We start from the raw sequence: 16,983 nt of genomic DNA on the forward strand, positions 1-16,983 counted from the left end.
AAACCAAGTGAGAAATTGGTGAATTCTCCATTGACTCGTGTAGAGACGGATGTCCTTTTGAACACAAAACGGTCGTCTTATCTTTTGATAGAATGCAGCTCCAAGTTACTTCCTCGCATTGGACTCTGTGAAACCGTGAGCGGGACTGACGCTGCAGAGGATCACTCCTTCAACTCCGACACTTTTCCGGTCATCGCTTCTCGGCCTTTTGGCTAAGATCAAGTGTAGTATCTGTTCTTATCAGTTTAATATCTGATACGTCCCCTACCCGGGGACCATATATTAAATTGCTTTTTGGAGCAGGGAGATGGAATAGGGGCTTGCTCCGTCCACTCCACGCATCGACCCGGTATTGCAGTACCTCCAGGAACGGTGCACCCCCCTCTCTCTATGTTTAATATGAAAAAGAGACTTAACTGAGTAGGTAGGCCGGTCTAGCAGCACTGACGAGTTTAGATCCATTTCAAGGTTGTTCAAGCACCCTTGAAAATGAGCAAATTATCTTTGTTTCCTATGAATTATTTTATACAACTTTAATTATTTTGCGAGCCTGATCCTAGAATTGCCCATGACTGCCAATGTACAATTGAGTAGCTATGTCAGCACTGTAGTGAGGTTGCACACTCTAGAAATCTGTGCTCATATACAGCAATCCTTTGTAATCCTTATTCATAGAGCAGGAAGCTGCATGCAAAGTTGTGACTCTGCAGATCCACAGCCTCATGCGGCGTGTGTGTGTTTGGATGATGTTTGGAAGGTGCACCATCGGTCCGGGTGCCGTGTCTGTGAAAGACTTCCTTGGCTCGGATCTGTACAACTCATACTTACCTGGCAAGGGAGATACCATGATCAAGAAGGTGGTTCACCCAGGGCGAGGCTCAACCATTGCACTCCGGTTGTGCTGACCTCTGCGAATTCCCCAAATGTGGGAATCTCGATTGCATAATTTCTGGTAGTGGGGGACTGCGTTCGCGCTCTCCCCTGATAAGTTGTTGAAAAAAAACTAAACGCTTACTGAGGTGAGAAATTAGTGAATTCTCCATTGACTCGTGTAGAGACGGATGTCCTTTTGAACACAAAACGCTCGTCTTATCTTTTGATAGAATGCAGCTCCAAGTTACTTCCTCGCATTGGACTCTGTGACACCGTGAGCGGGACTGACGCTGCAGAGGATCACTCCTTCAACTCCGACACTTTTCCGGTCATCGCTTCTCGGCCTTTTGGCTAAGATCAAGTGTAGTATCTGTTCTTATCAGTTTAATATCTGATACGTCCCCTACCCGGGGACCATATATTAAATTGCTTTTTGGAGCAGGGAGATGGAATAGGGGCTTGCTCCGTCCACTCCACGCATCGACCCGGTATTGCAGTACCTCCAGGAACGGTGCACCCCCCTCTCTCTATGTTTAATATGAAAAAGAGGCTTAACTGAGTAGGTAGGCCGGTCTAGCAGCACTGACGAGTTTAGATCCATTTCAAGGTTGTTCAAGCACCCTTGAAAATGGGTGAAAATGATAAGTTATCTTTGTTTCCTATGAATTATTTGATACAACTTTGGCCAGGGGGATTGAGTCACAGCAGATGGCAGGTTGCCTGTCTCAAGGAGAGCAGACATGCCCCCTGCTGGATCTTCATCAGTATCTCTAATCACCTGCGTCGAATAGGGGGGAAAGTGCAGCGTGACACGGTGTGAGATTTGCACCTTGGGGCGGCACACAAAGAGGGAGATTGTGGGGGCATAAGAGGTTTGGCATGAAGGACATTCCACAGCGGGGCTTGTCATAGAGATGAGTCCACAGGGTGTGTCTGAGAGGCTCTCGGTTGTCCTGCTATGGGTCACACGAGGGGATTGATCGCTCTTTTCATGCTTCATGCAAGGGTGCTGCCCACTGCCCTCCGGACCGCACCGCGGCCAAGGGGTCATTCTTCCCACGGGGGAGTAAAAGGGAAGCAGCACCTGTCTGCCTGTGTACTTGCAGCATTTCCACATTTTGACCCTTGCTCCTCTGGAACACCCGAGTAGGACGTTAGTCCTGTGGCTGGAAAGCCTGGAGCTCTTTGCCGCATTTCACAAAATCTAAAAACATGACAAGAAAAAGTTGGCGCCTTGCTCTTGCTGCGCGGTGTAGGGGAATGGGTGTGGCCTGGGATTCCTTTCACCATGTCGGGGCTCACCGTGAAGGGGGTGACTGGGACCACTGTTGTGTTCGTCTGCTGTTGGTGAGCGGGGCGTACTTACTCGGCTTTCTCTTCATCACGTACAAGTCTTTCGCCTTTTACTAAAGACTTCCGTGGAGAGGAACACCCACGAGTTAGATCTATTTTTGGCAGGCTTTGCCGTTTGGCAGAGTCTCATTGTGTTTGTGAAAAGACAAGCGGGCGGCCTTCCTCAGTAAGACGTGTTTTTCAGTGTCCGTTTTACTTTTGCCAACAAGGATGTTGAATCCATGAAGATGTCGAGGCTGGACTTCTCCAGAAAATTGATTCAAGGTACGTTGAAATTTAAGCCAGAAGACTTAAACTGCATTTTCACATTGCCATATAACAAGGGATTTGATTTAAGCTTTCAAACTGCTGTGTTGCTCAGAGAATTTTGGATAAGATTTGAAAATGTAAAACCCCAATTTGCTGTGTTCAATGTGGAGAAACTGACTGACAATACGTTGAAAACCGTTATTGTCAGAATGTTCAATGAAACAGTGAATGCAGATGACATTTGTTTGTGGCTGGGGAGATATTGCACTGTTAAAGGCCAGGCTACGAAAGTGAGAGATGAGGACGGCATCTGGAATTGCGCTTGGAGGGTCCCCATCCAACAATGGCAGGACCCCCAAGGCTTCCAGGGCTTGAAACATCTGCCGTCTATGGTAGTTCTGGGAGAGAACAGGGGCTATACCCATTACCAGGGCCAACCCAAACTCTGCCGCAAGTGTGGTGAGCATGGGCACCTGGTTGAAGCATGTCAGCAGATCGTATGTGGAAAATGCAGAGAAATTGGACCCACTTTTGAAGAGTGCACCAATGGCAGACGATGCAATCTTTGTGGGGAAACAAACCACCTGTTCAGAGATTGCCCAAAGTCATTTGCCAACAAATTGAAGGCTGCAAAAGTCACAGAAAAGAGAAAAGATGGCGGACAGACAGAACAGTTAGGAGAGCAAATTGAAGTTGCTGGGCAGGAAAAATTCAAATCTCCCTCCAAATCCTGTGATTGGAAGAGAGGGAACAGGTGAGGAGGGAGTGAGGGAGGGGCCTGCATTTACCCCTCCAATGGAGAGTAGTCCAGAGGATGGGGTGGTGCAGGCAGAAGGCGGAGCTAGTAAGGAAGACCAACCACAGGATGATAGTGAAGATGCCTCCCTCCCCAATGCCCAGCAAACTAAGAGGCCTTTGTCTGAATTGTCCTCGGATTCTCCCATTGTGTTGGAGAAGAAGGGAAGAGTTGCGGCTCACTCAGACAGTTCATCTGTGGAGGAGCCCAGAGTCTTCCCTTCCGATTCACCCAATGAGGTTTCTTTTTTAACAATTGCTCTGCAATCGACCCCCAGGGACTCCAAATTAAATGCAACATTGCAGCAGAGGCCAACCCCCAGAGTCCCAAAGGGGAACAGAGCTCAAACCCTTCATTTTTCACCCGCAGAGATGAAGGAAGAGCTCTGTTCACAAGAAATTACCTAACTGTTTTTTAAATGTGTTTTTAACACCCTCTGAGTCTTTTAAAATGTCTTACCTGTTGTTTTTAACCATACTCATGACACTGACCTTCTCTACCATTAATGTGAGAAGTGTGAAGTCGAGAGTTAGAGCCCAGAGTGTTTTACCCTTTTTAAGTTCCTTTAAGTCAGATGTGTTTTTATTGCAGGAATGCAGCCTACCGTTTTTAAAACATTACAGACAGTGGGAGGAGATGTGGCCAAAAATGTCAATATGGAGTGGATCCAATCAAAACAAAAATGACGGAGTGGCCATTTTAATCAAAAACCCTCAAGCTCTGGTGAAGGGCAGCACTGTGGTGAGAGACAGTCGGGCACTTTTAGCACATTTGGCTTTTATGGGACAGGATTTCAACCTTTTAAATATTTACGGTTTTAACGACAAGAACGACAGGTATGACCTTTTAGAAGACTTGCAGTCCCACATGCTAGGTAGGGCACCTTTAGTTGTAGGGGGGGATTTTAACTGTATTCTAAGTAGGGAGGATAGGAGGAGAGCAGGGGAAGATTTTAAAGTAGACAAAACATCGGTTTTATTGCAGGGCATTTGTAGAGATTTTAAACTTCAGGACTGTTTTAAAATCATGCATCCCAGAGAGGAGGGCTTCACCTGGTTCAGTGGTGATGGCACCAGAGCCTCTCGCATAGATTATGTTTTTACACGGGACTGCACACCCACCGATGCTAGATTAACTCCTGTTTTCTTCTCCGATCACCTTATGCTCTCTTGCACCCTTTCACTCTCTTCGGGCGTGACATCAGGAAGTGGTCTGTGGAAACTCAACTGCTCCCTTTTAGAAGATAGGGAGTTAGTTAGGCAGTTCAGGGAGCGGTACAAAGAGTGGCAGACCCTTCAAGACTTCTACGAAACACGTGCACACTGGTGGGAAATGGTGAAGGGAAAGACGCAGACTTTCTTTAGGCAGGCAGGTAAGAAACGAAAGAACAGGGAATACAGACGCATGATGGGACTGCAGAAACGACTACAACGTTATTTTAACCTAAACCAGATTGGCATGGATTTTAATGAGGAAATTAAGCAAGTTAAAAAAGAGATGTCAGTTTTATCAGAAATTAAAAGCAAAGGTGTCATTTTAAGGAGCAGAGAACGGGAAATAGAGGAGGGTGAAAAGTGCACACGCTATTTTTTCAGGAAAATTATGAATAAAGGGGGGGGGGGGGCATTACAAAGCTGAAAAAAGAAGATGGGTGCAAAACTGAAACAATGGGCGATATTAAAGAAACAATTGAAACATTTTATTCAAACCTGTACAAAGAAAAACCTGTAAAAATGGACATCATGACCGAAGTTTTAAAATTCATTGTAAAAACAGTAAACAAAAGTGTGCTTTTATCCCAGGATTTTACTTTTTTAGAGTTAAATAAATGTATGACTGGTTTTAAAAAAGGGAAGTCCCCTGGACAAGATGGACTTCCCTTGGAGTTTTATTTGACTTTTTGCGACATTTTAGCACCTGATTTGATTACTGTTTTTATGGATTTTGAACGACTTGAGCATGAGGAGTTGCAGATTTTAACTAACCACAGATCACTTGTCTCCGTTGTGCAGGAGCGGGAACCAGTGAGTCCGGTGCGCGGGCTCGCACCCGGCGAGCCCACAACAGTTTGGCGCAACGTCAACCATCCTGCTCTCCCTAACAGACTCCGGGACCTGTCATGGATGGTGGCTCATGAGATCCTCCCGGTCAGGTCCGTCATGCACTCCCGGGGCATGTCAACGCACTCAACCTGCCCCCGACCTGGTTGTGGCGCGCCTGAGTCGGTGAGGCATCTGCTCTGGGAGTGCAGTGCTGCTGTAGACCAGTGGGCAACGGCCGGCTCCTTGCAATTCCCGTACTTACCAGCAAGGGAGGTCCTCACAGCACAACTAGTGCTATATGGGGTGAGCCAGCAAAAAATACCATCCAAAGACTTTGCAAAACAGTGGCTCACCCTAGCCGCCATCAAAGACGCCACATGGACCTCCAGAAACTTGCTGGTAAGAAAGCACATGCAGATCCCCCCCGTGGCTGTGATCCGAATGGCCGCAGCAACGGTCAAAACGGCCGTAGCTGCAGGCAGCAGGCCTAGGACACAGCCACAAAGAAGAATCGCCTCTGTGCCCATTCGGATGAAGGAGCCGGAGCCACACAGCAAAAGGTCACAGCAGCAGCGGCCTGGCTCTCTGGGTGAGGCAGGTGGGAAGGAGCATCAGGGAGAGGATCTCCTCTGACCACCACGACAGCATCCCGAGAGACCAAATGTTTGGGGGAGCAGAATGAGTTACCCTTGGTAGGGACTCACTGCGCTCCTGCACAAAGATAGAATTGAAAAAAAAAACCCTTTTTAACGGATGCACTCCTTTTTATGGACTTTTAATGGACACTCAATCACATAAACACCTGACATATGTTTTACAAATGAACAGCTATTTAACCTGTATTACCATTTTAGAACAATTGGTTTTATTGTTTTAAATATGGTTTTACATACTGCACATATTTATTGTAATTCATTGTATATACTATGTTCACATGTGAATATTTTATCTAAAATGTAAATCATTGTTTGAAATAATTTGAACGAGTGTCAATAAAACTTTTTCGAAAAAAAAAAAAAAATCTGTTCTTATCAGTTTAATATCTGATACGTCCCCTACCCGGGGACCATATATTAAATTGCTTTTTGGAGCAGGGAGATGGAATAGGGGCTTGCTCCATCCACTCCATGCATCGACCCGGTATTGCAGTACCTCCAGGAACGGTGCACTCCCCTCTCTCTATGTTTAATATGAAAAAGAGACTTAACTGAGTAGGTAGGCCGGTCTAGCAGCACTGACGAGTTTAGATCCATTTCAAGGTTGTTCAAGCACCCTTGAAAATGAGCAAATTATCTTGACTCATGACTGCCAATGTACAATTGAGTAGCTATGTCAGCACTGTAGTGAGGTTGCACACTCTAGAAATCTGTGCTCATATACAGCAATCCTTTGTAATCCTTATTCATAGAGCAGGAAGCTGCATGCAAAGTTGTGACTCTGCAGATCCACAGCCTCATGCGGCGTGTGTGTGTTTGGATGATGTTTGGAAGGTGCACCATCGGTCCGGGTGCCGTGTCTGTGAAAGACTTCCTTGGCTCGGATCTGTACAACTCATACTTACCTGGCAAGGGAGATACCATGATCAAGAAGGTGGTTCACCCAGGGCGAGGCTCAACCATTGCACTCCGGTTGTGCTGACCTCTGCGAATTCCCCAAATGTGGGAATCTCGATTGCATAATTTCTGGTAGTGGGGGACTGCGTTCGCGCTCTCCCCTGATAAGTTGTTGAAAGAAAACTAAACGCTTACTGAGGTTAGAAACCAAGTGAGAAATTGGTGAATTCTCCATTGACTCGTGTAGAGACGGATGTCCTTTTGAACACAAAACGGTCGTCTTATCTTTTGATAGAATGCAGCTCCAAGTTACTTCCTCGCATTGGACTCTGTGAAACCGTGAGCGGGACTGACGCTGCAGAGGATCACTCCTTCAACTTCGACACTTTTCCGGTCATCGCTTCTCGGCCTTTTGGCTAAGATCAAGTGTAGTATCTGTTCTTATCAGTTTAATATCTGATACGTCCCCTACCCGGGGACCATATATTAAATTGCTTTTTGGAGCAGGGAGATGGAATAGGGGCTTGCTCCGTCCACTCCACGCATCGACCCGGTATTGCAGTACCTCCAGGAACGGTGCACCCCCCTCTCTCTATGTTTAATATGAAAAAGAGACTTAACTGAGTAGGTAGGCCGGTCTAGCAGCACTGACGAGTTTAGATCCATTTCAAGGTTGTTCAAGCACCCTTGAAAATGAGCAAATTATCTTTGTTTCCTATGAAGTATTTTATACAACTTTAATTATTTTGCGAGCCTGATCCTAGAATTGCCCATGACTGCCAATGTACAATTGAGTAGCTATGTCAGCACTGTAGTGAGGTTGCACACTCTAGAAATCTGTGCTCATATACAGCAATCCTTTGTAATCCTTATTCATAGAGCAGGAAGCTGCATGCAAAGTTGTGACTCTGCAGATCCACAGCCTCATGCGGCGTGTGTGTGTTTGGATGATGTTTGGAAGGTGCACCATCGGTCCGGGTGCCGTGTCTGTGAAAGACTTCCTTGGCTCGGATCTGTACAACTCATACTTACCTGGCAAGGGAGATACCATGATCAAGAAGGTGGTTCACCCAGGGCGAGGCTCAACCATTGCACTCCGGTTGTGCTGACCTCTGCGAATTCCCCAAATGTGGGAATCTCGATTGCATAATTTCTGGTAGTGGGGGACTGCGTTCGCGCTCTCCCCTGATAAGTTGTTGAAAAAAAACTAAACGCTTACTGAGGTGAGAAATTGGTGAATTCTCCATTGACTCGTGTAGAGACGGATGTCCTTTTGAACACAAAACGGTCGTCTTATCTTTTGATAGAATGCAGCTCCAAGTTACTTCCTCGCATTGGACTCTGTGACACCGTGAGCGGGACTGACGCTGCAGAGGATCACTCCTTCAACTCCGACACTTTTCCGGTCATCGCTTCTCGGCCTTTTGGCTAAGATCAAGTGTAGTATCTGTTCTTATCAGTTTAATATCTGATACGTCCCCTACCCGGGGACCATATATTAAATTGCTTTTTGGAGCAGGGAGATGGAATAGGGGCTTGCTCCGTCCACTCCACGCATCGACCCGGTATTGCAGTACCTCCAGGAACGGTGCACCCCCCTCTCTCTATGTTTAATATGAAAAAGAGGCTTAACTGAGTAGGTAGGCCGGTCTAGCAGCACTGACGAGTTTAGATCCATTTCAAGGTTGTTCAAGCACCCTTGAAAATGGGTGAAAATGATAAGTTATCTTTGTTTCCTATGAATTATTTGATACAACTTTGGCCAGGGGGATTGAGTCACAGCAGATGGCAGGTTGCCTGTCTCAAGGAGAGCAGACATGCCCCCTGCTGGATCTTCATCAGTATCTCTAATCACCTGCGTCGAATAGGGGGGAAAGTGCAGCGTGACACGGTGTGAGATTTGCACCTTGGGGCGGCACACAAAGAGGGAGATTGTGGGGGCATAAGAGGTTTGGCATGAAGGACATTCCACAGCGGGGCTTGTCATAGAGATGAGTCCACAGGGTGTGTCTGAGAGGCTCTCGGTTGTCCTGCTATGGGTCACACGAGGGGATTGATCGCTCTTTTCATGCTTCATGCAAGGGTGCTGCCCACTGCCCTCCGGACCGCACCGCGGCCAAGGGGTCATTCTTCCCACGGGGGAGTAAAAGGGAAGCAGCACCTGTCTGCCTGTGTACTTGCAGCATTTCCACATTTTGACCCTTGCTCCTCTGGAACACCCGAGTAGGACGTTAGTCCTGTGGCTGGAAAGCCTGGAGCTCTTTGCCGCATTTCACAAAATCTAAAAACATGACAAGAAAAAGTTGGCGCCTTGCTCTTGCTGCGCGGTGTAGGGGAATGGGTGTGGCCTGGGATTCCTTTCACCATGTCGGGGCTCACCGTGAAGGGGGTGACTGGGACCACTGTTGTGTTCGTCTGCTGTTGGTGAGCGGGGCGTACTTACTCGGCTTTCTCTTCATCACGTACAAGTCTTTCGCCTTTTACTAAAGACTTCCGTGGAGAGGAACACCCACGAGTTAGATCTATTTTTGGCAGGCTTTGCCGTTTGGCAGAGTCTCATTGTGTTTGTGAAAAGACAAGCGGGCGGCCTTCCTCAGTAAGACGTGTTTTTCAGTGTCCGTTTTACTTTTGCCAACAAGGATGTTGAATCCATGAAGATGTCGAGGCTGGACTTCTCCAGAAAATTGATTCAAGGTACGTTGAAATTTAAGCCAGAAGACTTAAACTGCATTTTAACATTGCCATATAACAAGGGATTTGATTTAAGCTTTCAAACTGCTGTGTTGCTCAGAGAATTTTGGATAAGATTTGAAAATGTAAAACCCCAATTTGCTGTGTTCAATGTGGAGAAACTGACTGACAATACGTTGAAAACCGTTATTGTCAGAATGTTCAATGAAACAGTGAATGCAGATGACATTTGTTTGTGGCTGGGGAGATATTGCACTGTTAAAGGCCAGGCTACGAAAGTGAGAGATGAGGACGGCATCTGGAATTGCGCTTGGAGGGTCCCCATCCAACAATGGCAGGACCCCCAAGGCTTCCAGGGCTTGAAACATCTGCCGTCTATGGTAGTTCTGGGAGAGAACAGGGGCTATACCCATTACCAGGGCCAACCCAAACTCTGCCGCAAGTGTGGTGAGCATGGGCACCTGGTTGAAGCATGTCAGCAGATCGTATGTGGAAAATGCAGAGAAATTGGACCCACTTTTGAAGAGTGCACCAATGGCAGACGATGCAATCTTTGTGGGGAAACAAACCACCTGTTCAGAGATTGCCCAAAGTCATTTGCCAACAAATTGAAGGCTGCAAAAGTCACAGAAAAGAGAAAAGATGGCGGACAGACAGAACAGTTAGGAGAGCAAATTGAAGTTGCTGGGCAGGAAAAATTCAAATCTCCCTCCAAATCCTGTGATTGGAAGAGAGGGAACAGGTGAGGAGGGAGTGAGGGAGGGGCCTGCATTTACCCCTCCAATGGAGAGTAGTCCAGAGGATGGGGTGGTGCAGGCAGAAGGCGGAGCTAGTAAGGAAGACCAACCACAGGATGATAGTGAAGATGCCTCCCTCCCCAATGCCCAGCAAACTAAGAGGCCTTTGTCTGAATTGTCCTCGGATTCTCCCATTGTGTTGGAGAAGAAGGGAAGAGTTGCGGCTCACTCAGACAGTTCATCTGTGGAGGAGCCCAGAGTCTTCCCTTCCGATTCACCCAATGAGGTTTCTTTTTTAACAATTGCTCTGCAATCGACCCCCAGGGACTCCAAATTAAATGCAACATTGCAGCAGAGGCCAACCCCCAGAGTCCCAAAGGGGAACAGAGCTCAAACCCTTCATTTTTCACCCGCAGAGATGAAGGAAGAGCTCTGTTCACAAGAAATTACCTAACTGTTTTTTAAATGTGTTTTTAACACCCTCTGAGTCTTTTAAAATGTCTTACCTGTTGTTTTTAACCATACTCATGACACTGACCTTCTCTACCATTAATGTGAGAAGTGTGAAGTCGAGAGTTAGAGCCCAGAGTGTTTTACCCTTTTTAAGTTCCTTTAAGTCAGATGTGTTTTTATTGCAGGAATGCAGCCTACCGTTTTTAAAACATTACAGACAGTGGGAGGAGATGTGGCCAAAAATGTCAATATGGAGTGGATCCAATCAAAACAAAAATGACGGAGTGGCCATTTTAATCAAAAACCCTCAAGCTCTGGTGAAGGGCAGCACTGTGGTGAGAGACAGTCGGGCACTTTTAGCACATTTGGCTTTTATGGGACAGGATTTCAACCTTTTAAATATTTACGGTTTTAACGACAAGAACGACAGGTATGACCTTTTAGAAGACTTGCAGTCCCACATGCTAGGTAGGGCACCTTTAGTTGTAGGGGGGGATTTTAACTGTATTCTAAGTAGGGAGGATAGGAGGAGAGCAGGGGAAGATTTTAAAGTAGACAAAACATCGGTTTTATTGCAGGGCATTTGTAGAGATTTTAAACTTCAGGACTGTTTTAAAATCATGCATCCCAGAGAGGAGGGCTTCACCTGGTTCAGTGGTGATGGCACCAGAGCCTCTCGCATAGATTATGTTTTTACACGGGACTGCCCACCCACCGATGCTAGATTAACTCCTGTTTTCTTCTCCGATCACCTTATGCTCTCTTGCACCCTTTCACTCTCTTCGGGCGTGACATCAGGAAGTGGTCTGTGGAAACTCAACTGCTCCCTTTTAGAAGATAGGGAGTTAGTTAGGCAGTTCAGGGAGCGGTACAAAGAGTGGCAGACCCTTCAAGACTTCTACGAAACACGTGCACACTGGTGGGAAATGGTGAAGGGAAAGACGCAGACTTTCTTTAGGCAGGCAGGTAAGAAACGAAAGAACAGGGAATACAGACGCATGATGGGACTGCAGAAACGACTACAACGTTATTTTAACCTAAACCAGATTGGCATGGATTTTAATGAGGAAATTAAGCAAGTTAAAAAAGAGATGTCAGTTTTATCAGAAATTAAAAGCAAAGGTGTCATTTTAAGGAGCAGAGAACGGGAAATAGAGGAGGGTGAAAAGTGCACACGCTATTTTTTCAGGAAAATTATGAATAAAGGGGGGGGGGGGGGGGAGGCATTACAAAGCTGAAAAAAGAAGATGGGTGCACAACTGAAACAATGGGCGATATTAAAGAAACAATTGAAACATTTTATTCAAACCTGTACAAAGAAAAACCTGTAAAAATGGACATCATGACCGAAGTTTTAAAATTCATTGTAAAAACAGTAAACAAAAGTGTGCTTTTATCCCAGGATTTTACTTTTTTAGAGTTAAATAACTGTATGACTGGTTTTAAAAAAGGGAAGTCCCCTGGACAAGATGGACTTCCCTTGGAGTTTTATTTGACTTTTTGGGACATTTTAGCACCTGATTTGATTACTGTTTTTATGGATTTTGAACGACTTGAGCATGAGGAGTTGCAGATTTTAACTAACCACAGATCACTTGTCTCCGTTGTGCAGGAGCGGGAACCAGTGAGTCCGGTGCGCGGGCTCGCACCCGGCGAGCCCACAACAGTTTGGCGCAACGTCAACCATCCTGCTCTCCCTAACAGACTCCGGGACCTGTCATGGATGGTGGCTCATGAGATCCTCCCGGTCAGGTCCGTCATGCACTCCCGGGGCATGTCAACGCACTCAACCTGCCCCCGACCTGGTTGTGGCGCGCCTGAGTCGGTGAGGCATCTGCTCTGGGAGTGCAGTGCTGCTGTAGACCAGTGGGCAACGGCCGGCTCCTTGCAATTCCCGTACTTACCAGCAAGGGAGGTCCTCACAGCACAACTAGTGCTATATGGGGTGAGCCAGCAAAAAATACCATCCAAAGACTTTGCAAAACAGTGGCTCACCCTAGCCGCCATCAAAGACGCCACATGGACCTCCAGAAACTTGCTGGTAAGAAAGCACATGCAGATCCCCCCCGTGGCTGTGATCCGAATGGCCGCAGCAACGGTCAAAACGGCCGTAGCTGCAGGCAGCAGGCCTAGGACACAGCCACAAAGAAGAATCGCCTCTGTGCCCATTCGGATGAAGGAGCCGGAGCCACACAGCAAAAGGTCACAGCAGCAGCGGCCTGGCTCTCTGGGTGAGGCAGGTGGGAAGGAGCATCAGGGAGAGGATCTCCTCTGACCACCACGACAGCATCCCGAGAGACCAAATGTTTGGGGGAGCAGAATGAGTTACCCTTGGTAGGGACTCACTGCGCTCCTGCACAAAGATAGAATTGAAAAAAAAAACCCTTTTTAACGGATGCACTCCTTTTTATGGACTTTTAATGGACACTCAATCACATAAACACCTGACATATGTTTTACAAATGAACAGCTATTTAACCTGTATTACCATTTTAGAACAATTGGTTTTATTGTTTTAAATATGGTTTTACATACTGCACATATTTATTGTAATTCATTGTATATACTATGTTCACATGTGAATATTTTATCTAAAATGTAAATCATTGTTTGAAATAATTTGAACGAGTGTCAATAAAACTTTTTCGAAAAAAAAAAAAAAAAATCTGTTCTTATCAGTTTAATATCTGATACGTCCCCTACCCGGGGACCATATATTAAATTGCTTTTTGGAGCAGGGAGATGGAATAGGGGCTTGCTCCATCCACTCCATGCATCGACCCGGTATTGCAGTACCTCCAGGAACGGTGCACTCCCCTCTCTCTATGTTTAATATGAAAAAGAGACTTAACTGAGTAGGTAGGCCGGTCTAGCAGCACTGACGAGTTTAGATCCATTTCAAGGTTGTTCAAGCACCCTTGAAAATGAGCAAATTATCTTGACTCATGACTGCCAATGTACAATTGAGTAGCTATGTCAGCACTGTAGTGAGGTTGCACACTCTAGAAATCTGTGCTCATATACAGCAATCCTTTGTAATCCTTATTCATAGAGCAGGAAGCTGCATGCAAAGTTGTGACTCTGCAGATCCACAGCCTCATGCGGCGTGTGTGTGTTTGGATGATGTTTGGAAGGTGCACCATCGGTCCGGGTGCCGTGTCTGTGAAAGACTTCCTTGGCTCGGATCTGTACAACTCATACTTACCTGGCAAGGGAGATACCATGATCAAGAAGGTGGTTCACCCAGGGCGAGGCTCAACCATTGCACTCCGGTTGTGCTGACCTCTGCGAATTCCCCAAATGTGGGAATCTCGATTGCATAATTTCTGGTAGTGGGGGACTGCGTTCGCGCTCTCCCCTGATAAGTTGTTGAAAGAAAACTAAACGCTTACTGAGGTTAGAAACCAAGTGAGAAATTGGTGAATTCTCCATTGACTCGTGTAGAGACGGATGTCCTTTTGAACACAAAACGGTCGTCTTATCTTTTGATAGAATGCAGCTCCAAGTTACTTCCTCGCATTGGACTCTGTGAAACCGTGAGCGGGACTGACGCTGCAGAGGATCACTCCTTCAACTCCGACACTTTTCCGGTCATCGCTTCTCGGCCTTTTGGCTAAGATCAAGTGTAGTATCTGTTCTTATCAGTTTAATATCTGATACGTCCCCTACCCGGGGACCATATATTAAATTGCTTTTTGGAGCAGGGAGATGGAATAGGGGCTTGCTCCGTCCACTCCACGCATCGACCCGGTATTGCAGTACCTCCAGGAACGGTGCACCCCCCTCTCTCTATGTTTAATATGAAAAAGAGACTTAACTGAGTAGGTAGGCCGGTCTAGCAGCACTGACGAGTTTAGATCCATTTCAAGGTTGTTCAAGCACCCTTGAAAATGAGCAAATTATCTTTGTTTCCTATGAATTATTTTATACAACTTTAATTATTTTGCGAGCCTGATCCTAGAATTGCCCATGACTGCCAATGTACAATTGAGTAGCTATGTCAGCACTGTAGTGAGGTTGCACACTCTAGAAATCTGTGCTCATATACAGCAATCCTTTGTAATCCTTATTCATAGAGCAGGAAGCTGCATGCAAAGTTGTGACTCTGCAGATCCACAGCCTCATGCGGCGTGTGTGTGTTTGGATGATGTTTGGAAGGTGCACCATCGGTCCGGGTGCCGTGTCTGTGAAAGACTTCCTTGGCTCGGATCTGTACAACTCATACTTACCTGGCAAGGGAGATACCATGATCAAGAAGGTGGTTCACCCAGGGCGAGGCTCAACCATTGCACTCCGGTTGTGCTGACCTCTGCGAATTCCCCAAATGTGGGAATCTCGATTGCATAATTTCTGGTAGTGGGGGACTGCGTTCGCGCTCTCCCCTGATAAGTTGTTGAAAAAAAACTAAACGCTTACTGAGGTGAGAAATTGGTGAATTCTCCATTGACTCGTGTAGAGACGGATGTCCTTTTGAACACAAAACGGTCGTCTTATCTTTTGATAGAATGCAGCTCCAAGTTACTTCCTCGCATTGGACTCTGTGACACCGTGAGCGGGACTGACGCTGCAGAGGATCACTCCTTCAACTCCGACACTTTTCCGGTCATCGCTTCTCGGCCTTTTGGCTAAGATCAAGTGTAGTATCTGTTCTTATCAGTTTAATATCTGATACGTCCCCTACCCGGGGACCATATATTAAATTGCTTTTTGGAGCAGGGAGATGGAATAGGGGCTTGCTCCGTCCACTCCACGCATCGACCCGGTATTGCAGTACCTCCAGGAACGGTGCACCCCCCTCTCTCTATGTTTAATATGAAAAAGAGGCTTAACTGAGTAGGTAGGCCGGTCTAGCAGCACTGATGAGTTTAGATCCATTTCAAGGTTGTTCAAGCACCCTTGAAAATGGGTGAAAATGATAAGTTATCTTTGTTTCCTATGAATTATTTGATACAACTTTGGCCAGGGGGATTGAGTCACAGCAGATGGCAGGTTGCCTGTCTCAAGGAGAGCAGACATGCCCCCTGCTGGATCTTCATCAGTATCTCTAATCACCTGCGTCGAATAGGGGGGAAAGTGCAGCGTGACACGGTGTGAGATTTGCACCTTGGGGCGGCACACAAAGAGGGAGATTGTGGGGGCATAAGAGGTTTGGCATGAAGGACATTCCACAGCGGGGCTTGTCATAGAGATGAGTCCACAGGGTGTGTCTGAGAGGCTCTCGGTTGTCCTGCTATGGGTCACACGAGGGGATTGATCGCTCTTTTCATGCTTCATGCAAGGGTGCTGCCCACTGCCCTCCGGACCGCACCGCGGCCAAGGGGTCATTCTTCCCACGGGGGAGTAAAAGGGAAGCAGCACCTGTCTGCCTGTGTACTTGCAGCATTTCCACATTTTGACCCTTGCTCCTCTGGAACACCCGAGTAGGACGTTAGTCCTGTGGCTGGAAAGCCTGGAGCTCTTTGCCGCATTTCACAAAATCTAAAAACATGACAAGAAAAAGTTGGCGCCTTGCTCTTGCTGCGCGGTGTAGGGGAATGGGTGTGGCCTGGGATTCCTTTCACCATGTCGGGGCTCACCGTGAAGGGGGTGACTGGGACCACTGTTGTGTTCGTCTGCTGTTGGTGAGCGGGGCGTACTTACTCGGCTTTCTCTTCATCACGTACAAGTCTTTCGCCTTTTACTAAAGACTTCCGTGGAGAGGAACACCCACGAGTTAGATCTATTTTTGGCAGGCTTTGCCGTTTGGCAGAGTCTCATTGTGTTTGTGAAAAGACAAGCGGGCGGCCTTCCTCAGTAAGACGTGTTTTTCAGTGTCCGTTTTACTTTTGCCAACAAGGATGTTGAATCCATGAAGATGTCGAGGCTGGACTTCTCCAGAAAATTGATTCAAGGTACGTTGAAATTTAAGCCAGAAGACTTAAACTGCATTTTAACATTGCCATATAACAAGGGATTTGATTTAAGCTTTCAAACTGCTGTGTTGCTCAGAGAATTTTGGATAAGATTTGAAAATGTAAAACCCCAATTTGCTGTGTTCAATGTGGAGAAACTGACTGACAATACGTTGAAAACCGTTATTGTCAGAATGTTCAATGAAACAGTGAATGCAGATGACATTTGTTTGTGGCTGGGGAGATATTGCACTGTTAAAGGCCAGGCTACGAAAGTGAGAGATGAGGACGGCATCTGGAATTGCGCTTGGAGGGTCCCCATCCAACAATGGCAGGACCCCCAAG

General features: G+C 46.6%; 15 non-coding genes and 1 pseudogene across 15 annotated transcripts; all 16 read left to right on the forward strand.

Annotated features, from left to right (window-relative positions):
• The first annotated feature begins 192 nt into the window (after positions 1 to 192).
• LOC128370050 (U2 spliceosomal RNA) lies at positions 193 to 383 on the forward strand. The gene has a single exon (XR_008322199.1). It is a non-coding gene; the product is annotated as a U2 spliceosomal RNA (small nuclear RNA).
• Positions 384 to 820: 437 nt separating this feature from the next.
• LOC128369963 (U1 spliceosomal RNA) lies at positions 821 to 984 on the forward strand. The gene has a single exon (XR_008322118.1). It is a non-coding gene; the product is annotated as a U1 spliceosomal RNA (small nuclear RNA).
• A 220-nt stretch (positions 985 to 1,204) lies between these two features.
• LOC128370051 (U2 spliceosomal RNA) lies at positions 1,205 to 1,395 on the forward strand. Its single transcript, XR_008322200.1, has one exon. It is a non-coding gene; the product is annotated as a U2 spliceosomal RNA (small nuclear RNA).
• An 840-nt stretch (positions 1,396 to 2,235) lies between these two features.
• Positions 2,236 to 2,351, forward strand: LOC128370161 (U5 spliceosomal RNA). Its single transcript, XR_008322275.1, has one exon. It is a non-coding gene; the product is annotated as a U5 spliceosomal RNA (small nuclear RNA).
• A 3,956-nt stretch (positions 2,352 to 6,307) lies between these two features.
• LOC128370112 (uncharacterized) lies at positions 6,308 to 6,487 on the forward strand (annotated as a pseudogene).
• A 379-nt stretch (positions 6,488 to 6,866) lies between these two features.
• Positions 6,867 to 7,030, forward strand: LOC128369964 (U1 spliceosomal RNA). Its single transcript, XR_008322119.1, has one exon. It is a non-coding gene; the product is annotated as a U1 spliceosomal RNA (small nuclear RNA).
• Positions 7,031 to 7,262: 232 nt separating this feature from the next.
• On the forward strand, positions 7,263 to 7,453 carry LOC128370052 (U2 spliceosomal RNA). Its single transcript, XR_008322201.1, has one exon. It is a non-coding gene; the product is annotated as a U2 spliceosomal RNA (small nuclear RNA).
• Positions 7,454 to 7,890: 437 nt separating this feature from the next.
• Positions 7,891 to 8,054, forward strand: LOC128369965 (U1 spliceosomal RNA). The gene has a single exon (XR_008322120.1). It is a non-coding gene; the product is annotated as a U1 spliceosomal RNA (small nuclear RNA).
• A 220-nt stretch (positions 8,055 to 8,274) lies between these two features.
• LOC128370053 (U2 spliceosomal RNA) lies at positions 8,275 to 8,465 on the forward strand. Its single transcript, XR_008322202.1, has one exon. It is a non-coding gene; the product is annotated as a U2 spliceosomal RNA (small nuclear RNA).
• Positions 8,466 to 9,305: 840 nt separating this feature from the next.
• On the forward strand, positions 9,306 to 9,421 carry LOC128370162 (U5 spliceosomal RNA). Its single transcript, XR_008322276.1, has one exon. It is a non-coding gene; the product is annotated as a U5 spliceosomal RNA (small nuclear RNA).
• A 3,962-nt stretch (positions 9,422 to 13,383) lies between these two features.
• On the forward strand, positions 13,384 to 13,565 carry LOC128370115 (U2 spliceosomal RNA). Its single transcript, XR_008322252.1, has one exon. It is a non-coding gene; the product is annotated as a U2 spliceosomal RNA (small nuclear RNA).
• A 379-nt stretch (positions 13,566 to 13,944) lies between these two features.
• Positions 13,945 to 14,108, forward strand: LOC128369966 (U1 spliceosomal RNA). The gene has a single exon (XR_008322121.1). It is a non-coding gene; the product is annotated as a U1 spliceosomal RNA (small nuclear RNA).
• A 232-nt stretch (positions 14,109 to 14,340) lies between these two features.
• LOC128370054 (U2 spliceosomal RNA) lies at positions 14,341 to 14,531 on the forward strand. Its single transcript, XR_008322203.1, has one exon. It is a non-coding gene; the product is annotated as a U2 spliceosomal RNA (small nuclear RNA).
• Positions 14,532 to 14,968: 437 nt separating this feature from the next.
• On the forward strand, positions 14,969 to 15,132 carry LOC128369968 (U1 spliceosomal RNA). The gene has a single exon (XR_008322123.1). It is a non-coding gene; the product is annotated as a U1 spliceosomal RNA (small nuclear RNA).
• A 220-nt stretch (positions 15,133 to 15,352) lies between these two features.
• LOC128370055 (U2 spliceosomal RNA) lies at positions 15,353 to 15,543 on the forward strand. The gene has a single exon (XR_008322204.1). It is a non-coding gene; the product is annotated as a U2 spliceosomal RNA (small nuclear RNA).
• Positions 15,544 to 16,383: 840 nt separating this feature from the next.
• On the forward strand, positions 16,384 to 16,499 carry LOC128370163 (U5 spliceosomal RNA). Its single transcript, XR_008322277.1, has one exon. It is a non-coding gene; the product is annotated as a U5 spliceosomal RNA (small nuclear RNA).
• The last annotated feature ends 484 nt before the right edge of the window (positions 16,500 to 16,983 follow it).

The sequence above is a fragment of the Scomber japonicus genome, chromosome 12, assembly GCF_027409825.1.
Source record: "Scomber japonicus isolate fScoJap1 chromosome 12, fScoJap1.pri, whole genome shotgun sequence".
Taxonomy (NCBI): domain Eukaryota; kingdom Metazoa; phylum Chordata; class Actinopteri; order Scombriformes; family Scombridae; genus Scomber; species Scomber japonicus.